This window comes from Bombus fervidus, unplaced genomic scaffold (genome assembly GCF_041682495.2).
Source record: "Bombus fervidus isolate BK054 unplaced genomic scaffold, iyBomFerv1 scaffold0095, whole genome shotgun sequence".
Classification (NCBI taxonomy): Eukaryota; Metazoa; Arthropoda; class Insecta; order Hymenoptera; family Apidae; genus Bombus; species Bombus fervidus.
Window position 1 is genome coordinate 2,501 of NW_027212657.1, and position 12,500 is coordinate 15,000.

Consider the following 12,500-nt stretch of genomic DNA (forward strand, 5'->3'; position numbering starts at 1 on the left):
AGTGCCTTTTAAACTTCGTTCGTCGTATCATGTTCGAGCTAAGACTCACGCAAGACACCCGTAACGATCTCCGGTTTTTAACGCCCGTCCTCTTTGTATAATATATATATATATATATACACGTGTTATGTATAATATATCTCCCGTAGCCGTTTCTCTCTTCTCGACGATTCCAGCGGTTCCTTGTTTTCGCCTGTTATTGCTGGCACAGAGATCGAACACGCGACATGTATATAACATATCGGTTTCTTTGCTCTGTACCAACGACGAAAACGCACGGGAACTCACGCAAGTGGAAAAGCGAGCGCGAGACGTACACAACGGGGTGAATTTATTACTCGGGGACTGGACGACCGGCGATACGTTAGGATGCGCGGTCCAGCGATAGACGACGAAGAGACATGGGATGACCAACGATCTCTTTTTCTCTAATACTCGGAGCGCCGAATCGCCTTAAAGCAAAAAAAAATCACACGCGCGTACGTCGTACGTACGGCGCGTGTATACCTCGTCTCTAATCAAGTTTCGTTAGTCTTTCTCGAGCCTCGCCAAAGAGGATCGTTCTCTTCCTCTGCGCGATCTCTCCGTGCCAATGTCAGAGATTATTCTCTTTCGCACGACGACGAAAACGACTATTTTCGACGATCCGAACAACTTTGTAACGGACTCACATGCACATCTTAAAATCGAGTACAGAAACGTTGCGCAACACCGTGAGCTTTTCTCTTCTTCGTCACCCTTAAATATAGCCGATCGTAGACGCACGCTAGATCGTAACACACTTTTCGTTGATTTCCGACGAACGTGGCTTTGGGCCAGGCGCGCGGGCAGAGAGATACGCGACCGACGGGGAAAAATTCGTCCCGATACATGTACGCGTACTCTCCGATCTCCGCGCAACGCTGGGGATCATCTCCCTAAGTCATCAGCGTTCGAAGAAATCTCGTGTGTCCGTTCCCGGATCTACGGCTTTCTCTGGGTTCGCGAAGAACAGAAAAAAGCACAGAGGATGAAAAACGCAACGACGACCCATCGATGCGACGGTCCTCGTTGTCTTCTCGTCAGTCGTCTCGCGCCTGCAGAATACATCTCTGCCGCACGAACAGACGGAGTGGGTATTCGATCCCTGGGGCTGTACGAGTAAAAACATCTTGATGAAAAGACGGTTGTGTTTCTTTAAGGCACACAGTTTTTCGTTACGCCACCAAGTTTAGGTTTAGGTTTTAATATCTTGGTTCTCTTTTCTCTCCTCTCTCGACTGACTTTGTTCAAAAATATTTTTGCTTTCTCTCAGTCTCGCCAAAAATTCATTTAAGACGACGTCGGGGGCGCGGTCATTCGTGCTTATCGAAGACTAACAAAACGTAGCAGAGGCTGATACAAAAAGAAAAAAAAAATCGGCCACGAAGAAAACTCGCTCTGTGTATCTCGATAACCGCGTCGACGACGACGGTTCTCTCCGCGCTCTTTTAATTCGTATCCTTCTTCTTGCGCTTCGTCCGACTCAGAAACGTTCGTAAAACACGAACGACGGCGGGTTGTCAAGCCAAGAAGGGACAGAGAAGAGACGGAGGTAGTTTTGCGAGTCTCCCGTGAACGCGATAGATTTTTCATATATATTTGTATCGAGAGCATGCGTACGCCGGTCTCCACACGATCCAGCGACGAACGCCGACGAACGTCCAACAATCGCTCGTACGTCGCGTACGAGCCCTCGACCGCTCTTTAATTCGTATTCTTTTGCTTGGCGCTCGTCCTCCGACTCAGAAACGTTCGTTTAAAGATAAAACGAACGACGGCGGGCTGTCGACGAGGCAAGAAAGAACAGAGAGATACGGACCGAGAGCAACGATACGCAACGCAAGCAGTCTTAGGTTTACGTGAGCAACCCTCAGCCAGGCGTGGTCCAGGAATTGTATCCGTGGACCGCAATGTGCGTTCGAAATGTCGATGTTCATGTGTCCTGCAGTTCACACGTTGACGCGCAATTAGCTGCGTTCTTCATCGACCCACGAGCCAAGTGATCCACCGTTCAGGGTAATCGTTTATGCATGGATTTTTGTTTGTGTACTCAGGTTTTTGTACTCTTATTCTCGGTTCGAAAGAAGCCGATATCCGACAAACGTCCGACCAACGGGAATCGAACGCGCGGAAGTCGCCATATGATTGACGACACGAAAATACGTTCGAAAACGAAATCGGACGGACTGCGCGACGACACACGCAGCCCGCCGACCGGGCGTAAAGTGCATTATAATATATAACAACCAACGAGATCGAAGCTCCGTTCGTCAGGAAACGACGGGGATATAACACCCGATTCTGAATCCTCTGTACAGCACACGATCTCGCGAAGAAAGCGCACGGTGGCTAGCCCATGATATATATATATGTTCGTTCCTCTCGTCCAGTTATTCGAAGCAAACAGCCGATATGCATCTCCATCGTTCGGGTAAAAAAAAATCGATGGGACGCGCACGGTCGTAGTCTTCCTCGCGCGGTCGTTTCTTCCCGATAGCCAGAAGCAGAGTTTGAAAAACTCTAGCGACGGAACGAGGCATTAGACTCTCGACAACGAGGATACAGACACGGCCGGCGGTCCCCTCTGAATCGACTTCGGTGGTTCAGGTAAAAATAAAAAAAATCGATGGGACGCGCACGGTCGTCCTTCCTCTTCCTCGCGCGCGGTCTATTCTTCCCGATAGCCAGAAGCAGAGTTTGAAAAACTCTAGCGACGGAACGAGGCATTAGACTCGCGACAACGAAGATAGAGAGACGGCCGGCGGTCCCCTCTGAATCCACTTTGGTCGCTCAGGTAAAAATAAAAAAAAATTCGAAAGGGACGCGCACGGTCGTCCTTCCTCTTCCTCGCGCGGTCTTTTCTTCCCGATAGCCAGAAGCAGAGTTTGAAAAACTCTAGCGACGGAACGAGGCATTAGACTCTCGACAACGAGGATAGAGAGACGGCCGGCGGTCCCCTCCGAACGGATGGCGACAACGACGACTAAAGCGCGAAAAATCGCGACGAAAAGGAACGCATCTCCGTTCAGGTGTATGTGTGTGCGTGCGTTTAAAAAAAATTCGATGGGACTCGCAGCCATCGGCCTCGCGCGGTCGTTTCTTCCCGATAGCCAGAAGCAGAGTTTGAAAAACTCTAGCGACGGAACGAGGCATATGACTCACGACAACGAGGATATGGACAGGCGGTCCCCTCTGAACGGGTCGACGAGACGATGGTAAAAGAGACGAACCGGACGAAACTTCCGTCGATCAGGTAAAAATAAAAAAAAATTCGATGGGACGCGCACGGTCGTCGTCGTCGTCTTCCTCGCGCGGTCGTTTCTTCCCGATAGCCAGAAGCAGAGTTTGAAAAACTCTAGCGACGGAACGAGGCATATGACTCACGACAACGAGGATAGAGAGACGGCCGGCGGTCCCCTCTGAATCGACTTCGGTGGTTCAGGTAAAAATAAAAAAAATCGATGGGACGCGCACGGTCGTCGTTCCTCTTCCTCGCGCGCGGTCTATTCTTCCCGATAGCCAGAAGCAGAGTTTGAAAAACTCTAGCGACGGAACGAGGCATTAGACTCGCGAGGATAGAGAGACGGCCGGCGGTCCCCTCCGAACCAACTTCGTCTAGTTAAGAATCGTTATACTCTTTACCATCACTCGCACTGGTATATATCTTTTCGGGCCAACATCCACGCAATGCGTTTTCGTTCTAGGTTACCCGATCCACGAGTACGAACGTACAACGTGGTTTCGTTTTGTCGAACATCGTATATCGTTCGCCGTTGAAACGAACGACAACGAAACGACATAGGAAGAACGAACGCCCTTTGGGTAGGAAGCACGTTTCGAGGAACGACGAGAGTTTGGAGAGACGCGCGAGATAGCTGGAGACGCGCAGATATAGGTATCCATGGATCTTCGAAGAGAACCTTCGAAGATATATAATTCGGTATCCTATTTTTCTGCGGCTCGCTATTCGCGTTCTTTCGCTCTCGTCGACGACTCGTTATAGACGCTTCGTTCGATCCCAAAGAGCAGTCTTCCTTATGTCCCGTTGCTAGGAGGTGAGGCCTACGCAACGCAACTACGAAATATAGAAGAGGTGTGAGCAGTGATCTCTCCGACACGAGGCACTTTAGAGATTTTAGTTTATATATTATATTGTTCGTTCGTTGGATTTCCACGATGCAAATACGAAATACGAGATCGTGACGGCGGGTCTTTCTGTGTACGACCTCACGCAGGCGCCTCGATCGCATTTCTCATTACACGTGGTTTCCACTGTAACTTTTAGTTTTTTCGATATGTGTTCAGCTCAAGTTCCCTCACATATCGTTATTATTATTATTATTATTATTATTAATAGTAGCGGTTTCGTGTTATAGGATTCGGAGACGGCGGGTCTTTCTGTGTACGACCTCACGCAAGCGCCTCGAGAATCTTTTTAAGTTTTCCGTGTGTTATATTATTCGGAGACGGCGGGTCTTTCTGTTTACGACCTCACGCAGGCGCCTCGAGAATATTTTTAAGTTTTTCGTTTGTTATAATATTATTCGGAGACGGCGGGTCTTTCTGTGTACGACCTCACGCAGGCGCCTCGAATTATTCGTGTAAAAGTATATCTCTTCATCCCGATGATCGAGAGAGAGTGCCACACTCTTCGTATAGTTTCGTAACTGGAGCGTCTCCCACCTCCTTATTGTAAAAAATTTGGCTTTTGTCAAAGTATATAGCTTGTTAATACGTCGTATATACTTTGTGTCGATATAGGAGGAGTACGGCTCCTTACCGACGATATTATATATATTTTATTATACAGTGTTCAAGTCAAATATATTCTTTGTGTTTTTGTATTTTTCGTTAATGATCCTTCCGCAGGTTCACCTACGGAAACCTTGTTACGACTTTTACTTCCTCTAAATGATCAAGTTTGGTCATCTTCCCGGTAACATCGGCAATGCTTATCACATTGGCCGCGCACCAGTCCGAAGACCTCACTAAATCATTCAATCGGTAGTAGCGACGGGCGGTGTGTACAAAGGGCAGGGACGTAATCAACGCGAGCTTATGACTCGCGCTTACTGGGAATTCCTCGTTCATGGGGAATAATTGCAAGCCCCAATCCCTAGCACGAAGGAGGTTCAGCGGGTTACCCGGGCCTTTCGGCCAGGGAAAACACGCTGATTCCTTCAGTGTAGCGCGCGTGCGGCCCAGAACATCTAAGGGCATCACAGACCTGTTATTGCTCAATCTCGTGCGGCTAGAAGCCGCCTGTTCCTCTAAGAAGATTTGTTTGTACGTTGGTAGTAAAAACCCGCCGACCGAAGCCGGGGGCCTTCGAGATACCATAATTTACGTCTATTTAGCAGGCTAGAGTCTCGTTCGTTATCGGAATTAACCAGACAAATCGCTCCACCAACTAAGAACGGCCATGCACCACCACCCACCGAATCAAGAAAGAGCTATCAATCTGTCAATCCTTCCGGTGTCCGGGCCTGGTGAGGTTTCCCGTGTTGAGTCAAATTAAGCCGCAGGCTCCACTCCTGGTGGTGCCCTTCCGTCAATTCCTTTAAGTTTCAGCTTTGCAACCATACTTCCCCCGGAACCCAAAAGCTTTGGTTTCCCGGAAGCTGCCCGCCGAGTCATCGGAGGAACTTCGGCGGATCGCTGGCTGGCATCGTTTATGGTTAGAACTAGGGCGGTATCTGATCGCCTTCGAACCTCTAACTTTCGTTCTTGATTAATGAAAACATTTTTGGCAAATGCTTTCGCTTCTGTCCGTCTTGCGACGATCCAAGAATTTCACCTCTAACGTCGCAATACGAATGCCCCCATCTGTCCCTATTAATCATTACCTCGGGGCTCCGAAAACCAACAAAATAGAACCGAGGTCCTATTCCATTATTCCATGCACACAGTATTCAGGCGAAGGTAGCCTGCTTTAAGCACTCTAATTTGTTCAAAGTAAACGTATCGGCCCACCTCGACACTCAGTGAAGAGCACCGCGATGGGATATTAGTTGGACCGCCCCGCGAGGAGCTAAGCCCACCGATAGGACGTACCACATAATGCCAGTTAAACACCGCGAGCGGTGAACCGACACTGTGACACACAGATTCAACTACGAGCTTTTTAACCGCAACAACTTTAATATACGCTATTGGAGCTGGAATTACCGCGGCTGCTGGCACCAGACTTGCCCTCCAATTGGTCCTCGTTAAAGGATTTAAAGTGTACTCATTCCGATTACGGGGCCTCGGATGAGTCCCGTATCGTTATTTTTCGTCACTACCTCCCCGTGCCGGGAGTGGGTAATTTGCGCGCCTGCTGCCTTCCTTGGATGTGGTAGCTGTTTCTCAGGCTCCCTCTCCGGAATCGAACCCTGATTCCCCGTTACCCGTTACAACCATGGTAGGCGCAGAACCTACCATCGACAGTTGATAAGGCAGACATTTGAAAGATGCGTCGCCGGTGCTAGATGACCATGCGATCAGCACAAAGTTATTCAGAGTCACCAAAACAAACGATGGACGAACGGACGAGCCATCCGCCACCGATTGGTTTTGATCTAATAAAAGCATTCGTACCATCTCTGGTACGAATCTGTTTGCATGTATTAGCTCTAGAATTACCACAGTTATCCAAGTAAGTTTAAGTATGATCTAAGAAACCATAACTGATTTAATGAGCCATTCGCGGTTTCACCTTAATGCGGCATGTACTGAGACATGCATGGCTTAATCTTTGAGACAAGCATATGACTACTGGCAGGATCAACCAGGGAACTTTGTATTTTATATATATATTATATATTAGAGTCAAAAGACTCTCTTTTTAAAATAGCCTCAGAGTGTCGTAGGTGGGTCCGTAACACCGTACGACGAGACTTTTCGTTCTTAGTGAACGTTCGACGACACCCTTTTAATTCCCGTTGTAACGTCGAACGCCACTACTCTCTCTCATTTCGCCACTCTCTCTTTACTTTCTTTCGTTCGTTTGATTGTTTGTGTGGAATATTTTAAGATCATTCTGTTCATAGGATCATTCTGTAAGAATGGTTTGTTGGTTGAACGAATATGCCTTAGCGGTAAAAAGCACGTAAACTGCATGCTGAACGTACCGTCCTCGTAAGAAACATATTCGTTCGTTCTTTTGATATTCTCCAATCAGAAAGAACGCACTTCCTAAAAGGTAGTACGCTCCCCATTAGCCTTTCGTATGTTTAAAACGTACTGCGTACGCTATAACATAAGTTTTGGAACGGTCTCTGCCGAACCAGCATGAATTGATACTCAGTTAGTAACAAGCACACTGCCCTAACTTTTTTTAAAGTTAGTGCGAGCATACAGGATCCAGCTTCCCGACTAAGGGGAACCTTGCCACGTTATTTGGTCATTACGTCCAGGACAGCGACCCGCGGCGCAGCAGTGTAGAGAAAGAGTCGATACGAGAACGAAGGAACAGTCGAGAAATAGTAAAAAAGTTCACTAAGACTCGAGGAGCGGTGACTGAATTCTCAACCGAGGCCGTAGAATAGCCACGCGCTCGACGCTGTTCCGTCCGGACCGTCCGACTCGACGTGTCTCTTATAGATACCAAAGCGCCGGCCGGACGGTCGGCGCCGGCCGGGCCAGCGGCCGGGCGCTTACCATGTAAAACCTCCGTTAGAGCGTACCGTCGGACTTAGTCTCTGAAACGCTCGACCACTTTTTTCGAATAAACTACCCTTAGAAAACATCCTATCGTCGAGATATTTTAACGCACCGCTTATTTTAATATTTCAAACGAGTTTTTATCGAAAAATTTAATTTTTTTTTTTTTTTCAAAATCGCATCAGTAAACCACCTCTTTTAACGAATACGGACAAAAACCACGTTCTTAATCGATTAGAACACGTTAAAACAACGAGAAATATGCAAAAAAATATATACCTTGCAACGTTAATTAACGAAAAAATTAAACAAATATCGCAGTCGTGTCAGTTCGACGGACACTAATTTTTTAAAAAATTCGAAAAAAACGTTTAATCCAGTTGTATTTAATAGAGATATAACCGTTTCTGCAAAAATATTTATACCTTATAACGCTTTTTAACGAAATAACTCGAAATAAGCTTTTCGGACTTTTCCGCCGGCCGAAATTTTTCTAAGTCCCAACGTACCGTCGGACTTAGTCTCTGAAACGCTCGACCACTTTGTTCCAATAAAGTACCCTTATAAAACGTCCTATCGTCGAGATATTTTAACGCACCGCTTATTTTAATATTTTAAACGAGTTTTTATCGAAAAATTTAATTTTTTTTTTTTTTTTCAAAATCGCATCAGTAAACCACCTCTTTTAACGAATACGGACAAAAACCACGTTCTTAATCGATTAGAACACGTTGAAACAACGAGAAATATGCAAAAAAATATATACCTTGCAACGTTAATTAACGAAATAATTAAACAAATATCGCAGTCGTGTCAGTTCGTCGAACACAAATTTTTTAAAAAATTCGAAAAAACGTTTAATCCAGTTGTATTTAATAGAGATATAACCGTTTCCGCAAAAATATTTATACCTTATAACGCTTTTTAACGAAATAACTCGAAATAAGTATTTCGGACTTTTCCGCCGGCCGAAATTTTTCTAAGTCCCAACGTACCGGTCCAGAATGAGACAAAGTTCCAAAGGCCCGGTCGTATCCGTCCGTTTTTTTTTAACCTTCCACGGACGAAATAAACGTTTAATCCCGACGTAAAATACAATAATATAGCGATTTATATAAAAATATTCATACCTCATAACGCTTTTTAACGAAATAACTCGAAAAAACTTTTCGGTCCGAAATTTTTCTAAGTCCCTACGTACCGCTCGAGAATGCGACTAAGTTCCAACGTCCCGGGCGCGATCATACTTTTTTTATATAACTTTTCAGCGACGAAATAAATGCTTAATCCCGATGTAAAACGTCATTTTAAAGCGATTTATGCAAGAATATTCGCACCTTATAACGCTTTTAAGCGAAATAATTCAAAAAAACCTTTCGAATAAAAAATTTTTTTTTAACGTTTTCGGGACCAAATAAACGTTTAATCCCGACGTAAAATATAATAATACAACGATTTATATAAAAATATTAATACCTCATAACGCTTTTTAACGAAATAACTCGAAAAAACTTTTCGGTCGAAAATTTTTCTAAGTCCCTACGTACCGGTGGAGAGTATGACCAAGTCCGACGGGCCGAGTCGCGTCGGTCCACTATTTTTTTTTAACGTTTTCGGGACCAAATAAACGTTTAATCCCGACGTAAAATATAATAATATAGCGATTTATATAAAAATATTCGTACCTTATAACGCTTTTTAACGAAATAACTCGAAAAAACTTTTCGGTCGAAAATTTTTCTAAGTCCCTACGTACCGGTGGAGAGTATGACCAAGTCCGACGGGCCGAGTCGCGTCGGTCCACTATTTTTCTTTAACGTTTTCGGGACCAAATAAACGTTTAATCCCGACGTAAAATATAATAATATAGCGATTTATATAAAAATATTCGTACCTTATAACGCTTTTTAACGAAATAACTCGAAAAAACTTTTCGGTCGAAAATTTTTCTAAGTCCCTACGTACCGGTGGAGAGTATGACCAAGTCCGACGGGCCGAGTCGCGTCGGTCCACTATTTTTTTTTAACGTTTTCGGGACCAAATAAACGTTTAATCCCGACGTAAAATATAATAATATAGCGATTTATATAAAAATATTCATACCTTATAACACTTTTAAGCGAAATAACTCGAAAAAACTTTTCGGTCGAAAATTTTTCTAAGTCCCTACGTACCGGTGGAGAGTATGACCAAGTCCGACGGGCCGAGTCGCGTCGGTCCACTATTTTTTTTTAACGTTTTCGGGACCAAATAAACGTTTAATCCCGACGTAAAATATAATAATATAGCGATTTATATAAAAATATTCATACCTTATAACACTTTTAAGCGAAATAACTCGAAAAAACTTTTCGGTCGAAAATTTTTCTAAGTCCCTACGTACCGGTGGAGAGTATGACCAAGTCCGACGGGCCGAGTCGCGTCGGTCCACTATTTTTCTTTAACGTTTTCGGGACCAAATAAACGTTTAATCCCGACGTAAAATATAATAATATAGCGATTTATATAAAAATATTCATACCTTATAACACTTTTAAGCGAAATAACTCGAAAAAACTTTTCGGTCGAAAATTTTTCTAAGTCCCTACGTACCGGTGGAGAGTATGACAAAGTCCGACGGGCCGAGTCGCGTCGGTCCACTATTTTTTTTTAACGTTTTCGGGACCAAATAAACGTTTAATCCCGACGTAAAACTTAATAACATTCCCATTTATATAAAAATATTCGTACCTCATAACGCTTTTTAACGAAATAACTCGAAAAAACTTTTCGGTCCGAAATTTTTCTAAGTCCCTACGTACCGCTCGAGAATGCGACTAAGTTCCAACGTCCCGGGCGCGATCGTACTTTTTTTATATAACTTTCCAGCGACGAAATAAACGCTTAATCCCGATGTAAAACGTCATTTTAAAGCGATTTATGCACAAATATTAGCACCTTGTAACGCTTTTAAGCGAAAAAATTCGAAAAAACGGTTCGATTAAAAAATTTTTTTTAAAGTTCTCGGGACGAAATAAACGCTTAATCCCGACGTAGAAATACATAATATTCCCATTTATATAAAAATATTCATACCTCGTAACGCTTTTAAGCGAGATAACTCGAAATAACTTTTCGGTCCGAAATTTTTCTAAGTCCCTACGTACCGGCCGGGGGATCGACGAAGTGCCAACCTCCCGGTCATGTCGGTCCGGAGGGGGCAATTTTTTAAAAAAATAAAACGAAATCGTTACGTTCGACTAGAATTCGTCGAACCATAACGATTTCTATAAAAATATTCATACCTCGTAACGCTTTTAAGCGAAATAACTCGAAATAACGTTTCGGTCCGAAATTTTTCTAAGTCCCAACGTACCGCTCGAGAATGCGACTAAGTTCCAACGTCTCGGGCGCGATCGTAAATTTTTTACGGCACCTTTCGGGGACGAAATAAACGCTTAATCCCGATGTAAAACGTCATTTTAAAGCGATTTATGCAAGAATATTCGCACCTTATAACGCTTTTAAGCGAAAAAATTCGAAAAAACGGTTCGATTAAAAATTTTTTTTTAACGTTGTCGGGACGAAATAAACGCTTAATCCCGACGTAGAAATACGTAATATTGCTATTTATGTAAAAATATATACGCATCATAACGCTTTTAAGCGAGATAACTCGAAATAACTTTTCGGTCCGGAATTTTTCTAAGTCCCTACGTCCCGGCCGGGGGATCGACGAAGTGCCAACCGCCCGGTCATGTCGGTCCGGAGGGGGCAATTTTTTAAAAAAATAAAACGAAATCGTTACGTTCGACTAGAATTCGTCGAACCATAACGATTTCTATAAAAATATTCATACCTCGTAACGCTTTTTAACGAAATAACTCGAAAAAACTTTTCGGTCCGAAATTTTTCTAAGTCCCAACGTACCGGTCGAGAATGCGACTAAGTTCCAACGTCCCGGGCGCGATCATACTTTTTTTATATAACTTTCCAGCGACGAAATAAACGCTTAATCCCGACGTAAAACGTCATTCTAAAGCGATTTATGCAAGAATATTCGTACCTTGTAACGCTTTTAAGCGAAAAAATTCGAAAAAACGGTTCGATTAAAAAATTTTTTTTAAAGTTCTCGGGACGAAATAAACGCTTAATCCCGACGTAGAAATACATAATATTGCCATTTATATAAAAATATTCATACCTCGTAACGCTTTTTAGCGAGATAACTCGAAATAACTTTTTGGACCGGAATTTTTCTAAGTCCCTACGTACCGGCCGGGGGATCGACGAAGTGCCAACCGCCCGGTCATGTCGGTCCGGAGGGGGCAATTTTTTAAAAAAATAAAACGAAATCGTTACAGTCGACTAGAATTCGTCGAACCATAACGATTTCTATAAAAATATTCATACCTTATAACGCTTTTAAGCGAAATAACTCGAAATAACTTTTCGGTCGAAAATTTTTCTAAGTCCCTACGTACCGGTCGAGAATGCGACTAAGTTCCAACGTCCCGGGCGCGATCATACTTTTTTTATATAACTTTCCAGCGACGAAATAAACGCTTAATCCCGATGTAAAACGTCATTCTAAAGCGATTTATGCACAAATATTAGCACCTTGTAACGCTTTTAAGCGAAAAAATTCGAAAAAACGGTTCGATTAAAAATTTTTTTTTAACGTTCTCGGGACGAAATAAACGCTTAATCCCGACGTAGGAATACATGATATTCCCATTTATGTAAAAATATATACGCATCACAACGCTTTTAAGCGAAATAACTGGAAATAACCGTTCGGTACGAAAATTTTTCAAAGTCAGACGGGCTCTCGAGCGTTGCTCGCTCGCTGCGCT

General features: G+C 43.7%; 2 non-coding genes across 2 annotated transcripts; both read right to left on the reverse strand.

The window, feature by feature from the left end:
• Positions 1 to 1,885: 1,885 nt before the first annotated feature.
• Positions 1,886 to 2,040, reverse strand: LOC139997485 (5.8S ribosomal RNA). Its single transcript, XR_011802859.1, has one exon. It is a non-coding gene; the product is annotated as a 5.8S ribosomal RNA (ribosomal RNA).
• A 2,833-nt stretch (positions 2,041 to 4,873) lies between these two features.
• LOC139997487 (small subunit ribosomal RNA) lies at positions 4,874 to 6,797 on the reverse strand. The gene has a single exon (XR_011802861.1). It is a non-coding gene; the product is annotated as a small subunit ribosomal RNA (ribosomal RNA).
• Positions 6,798 to 12,500: the final 5,703 nt, after the last annotated feature.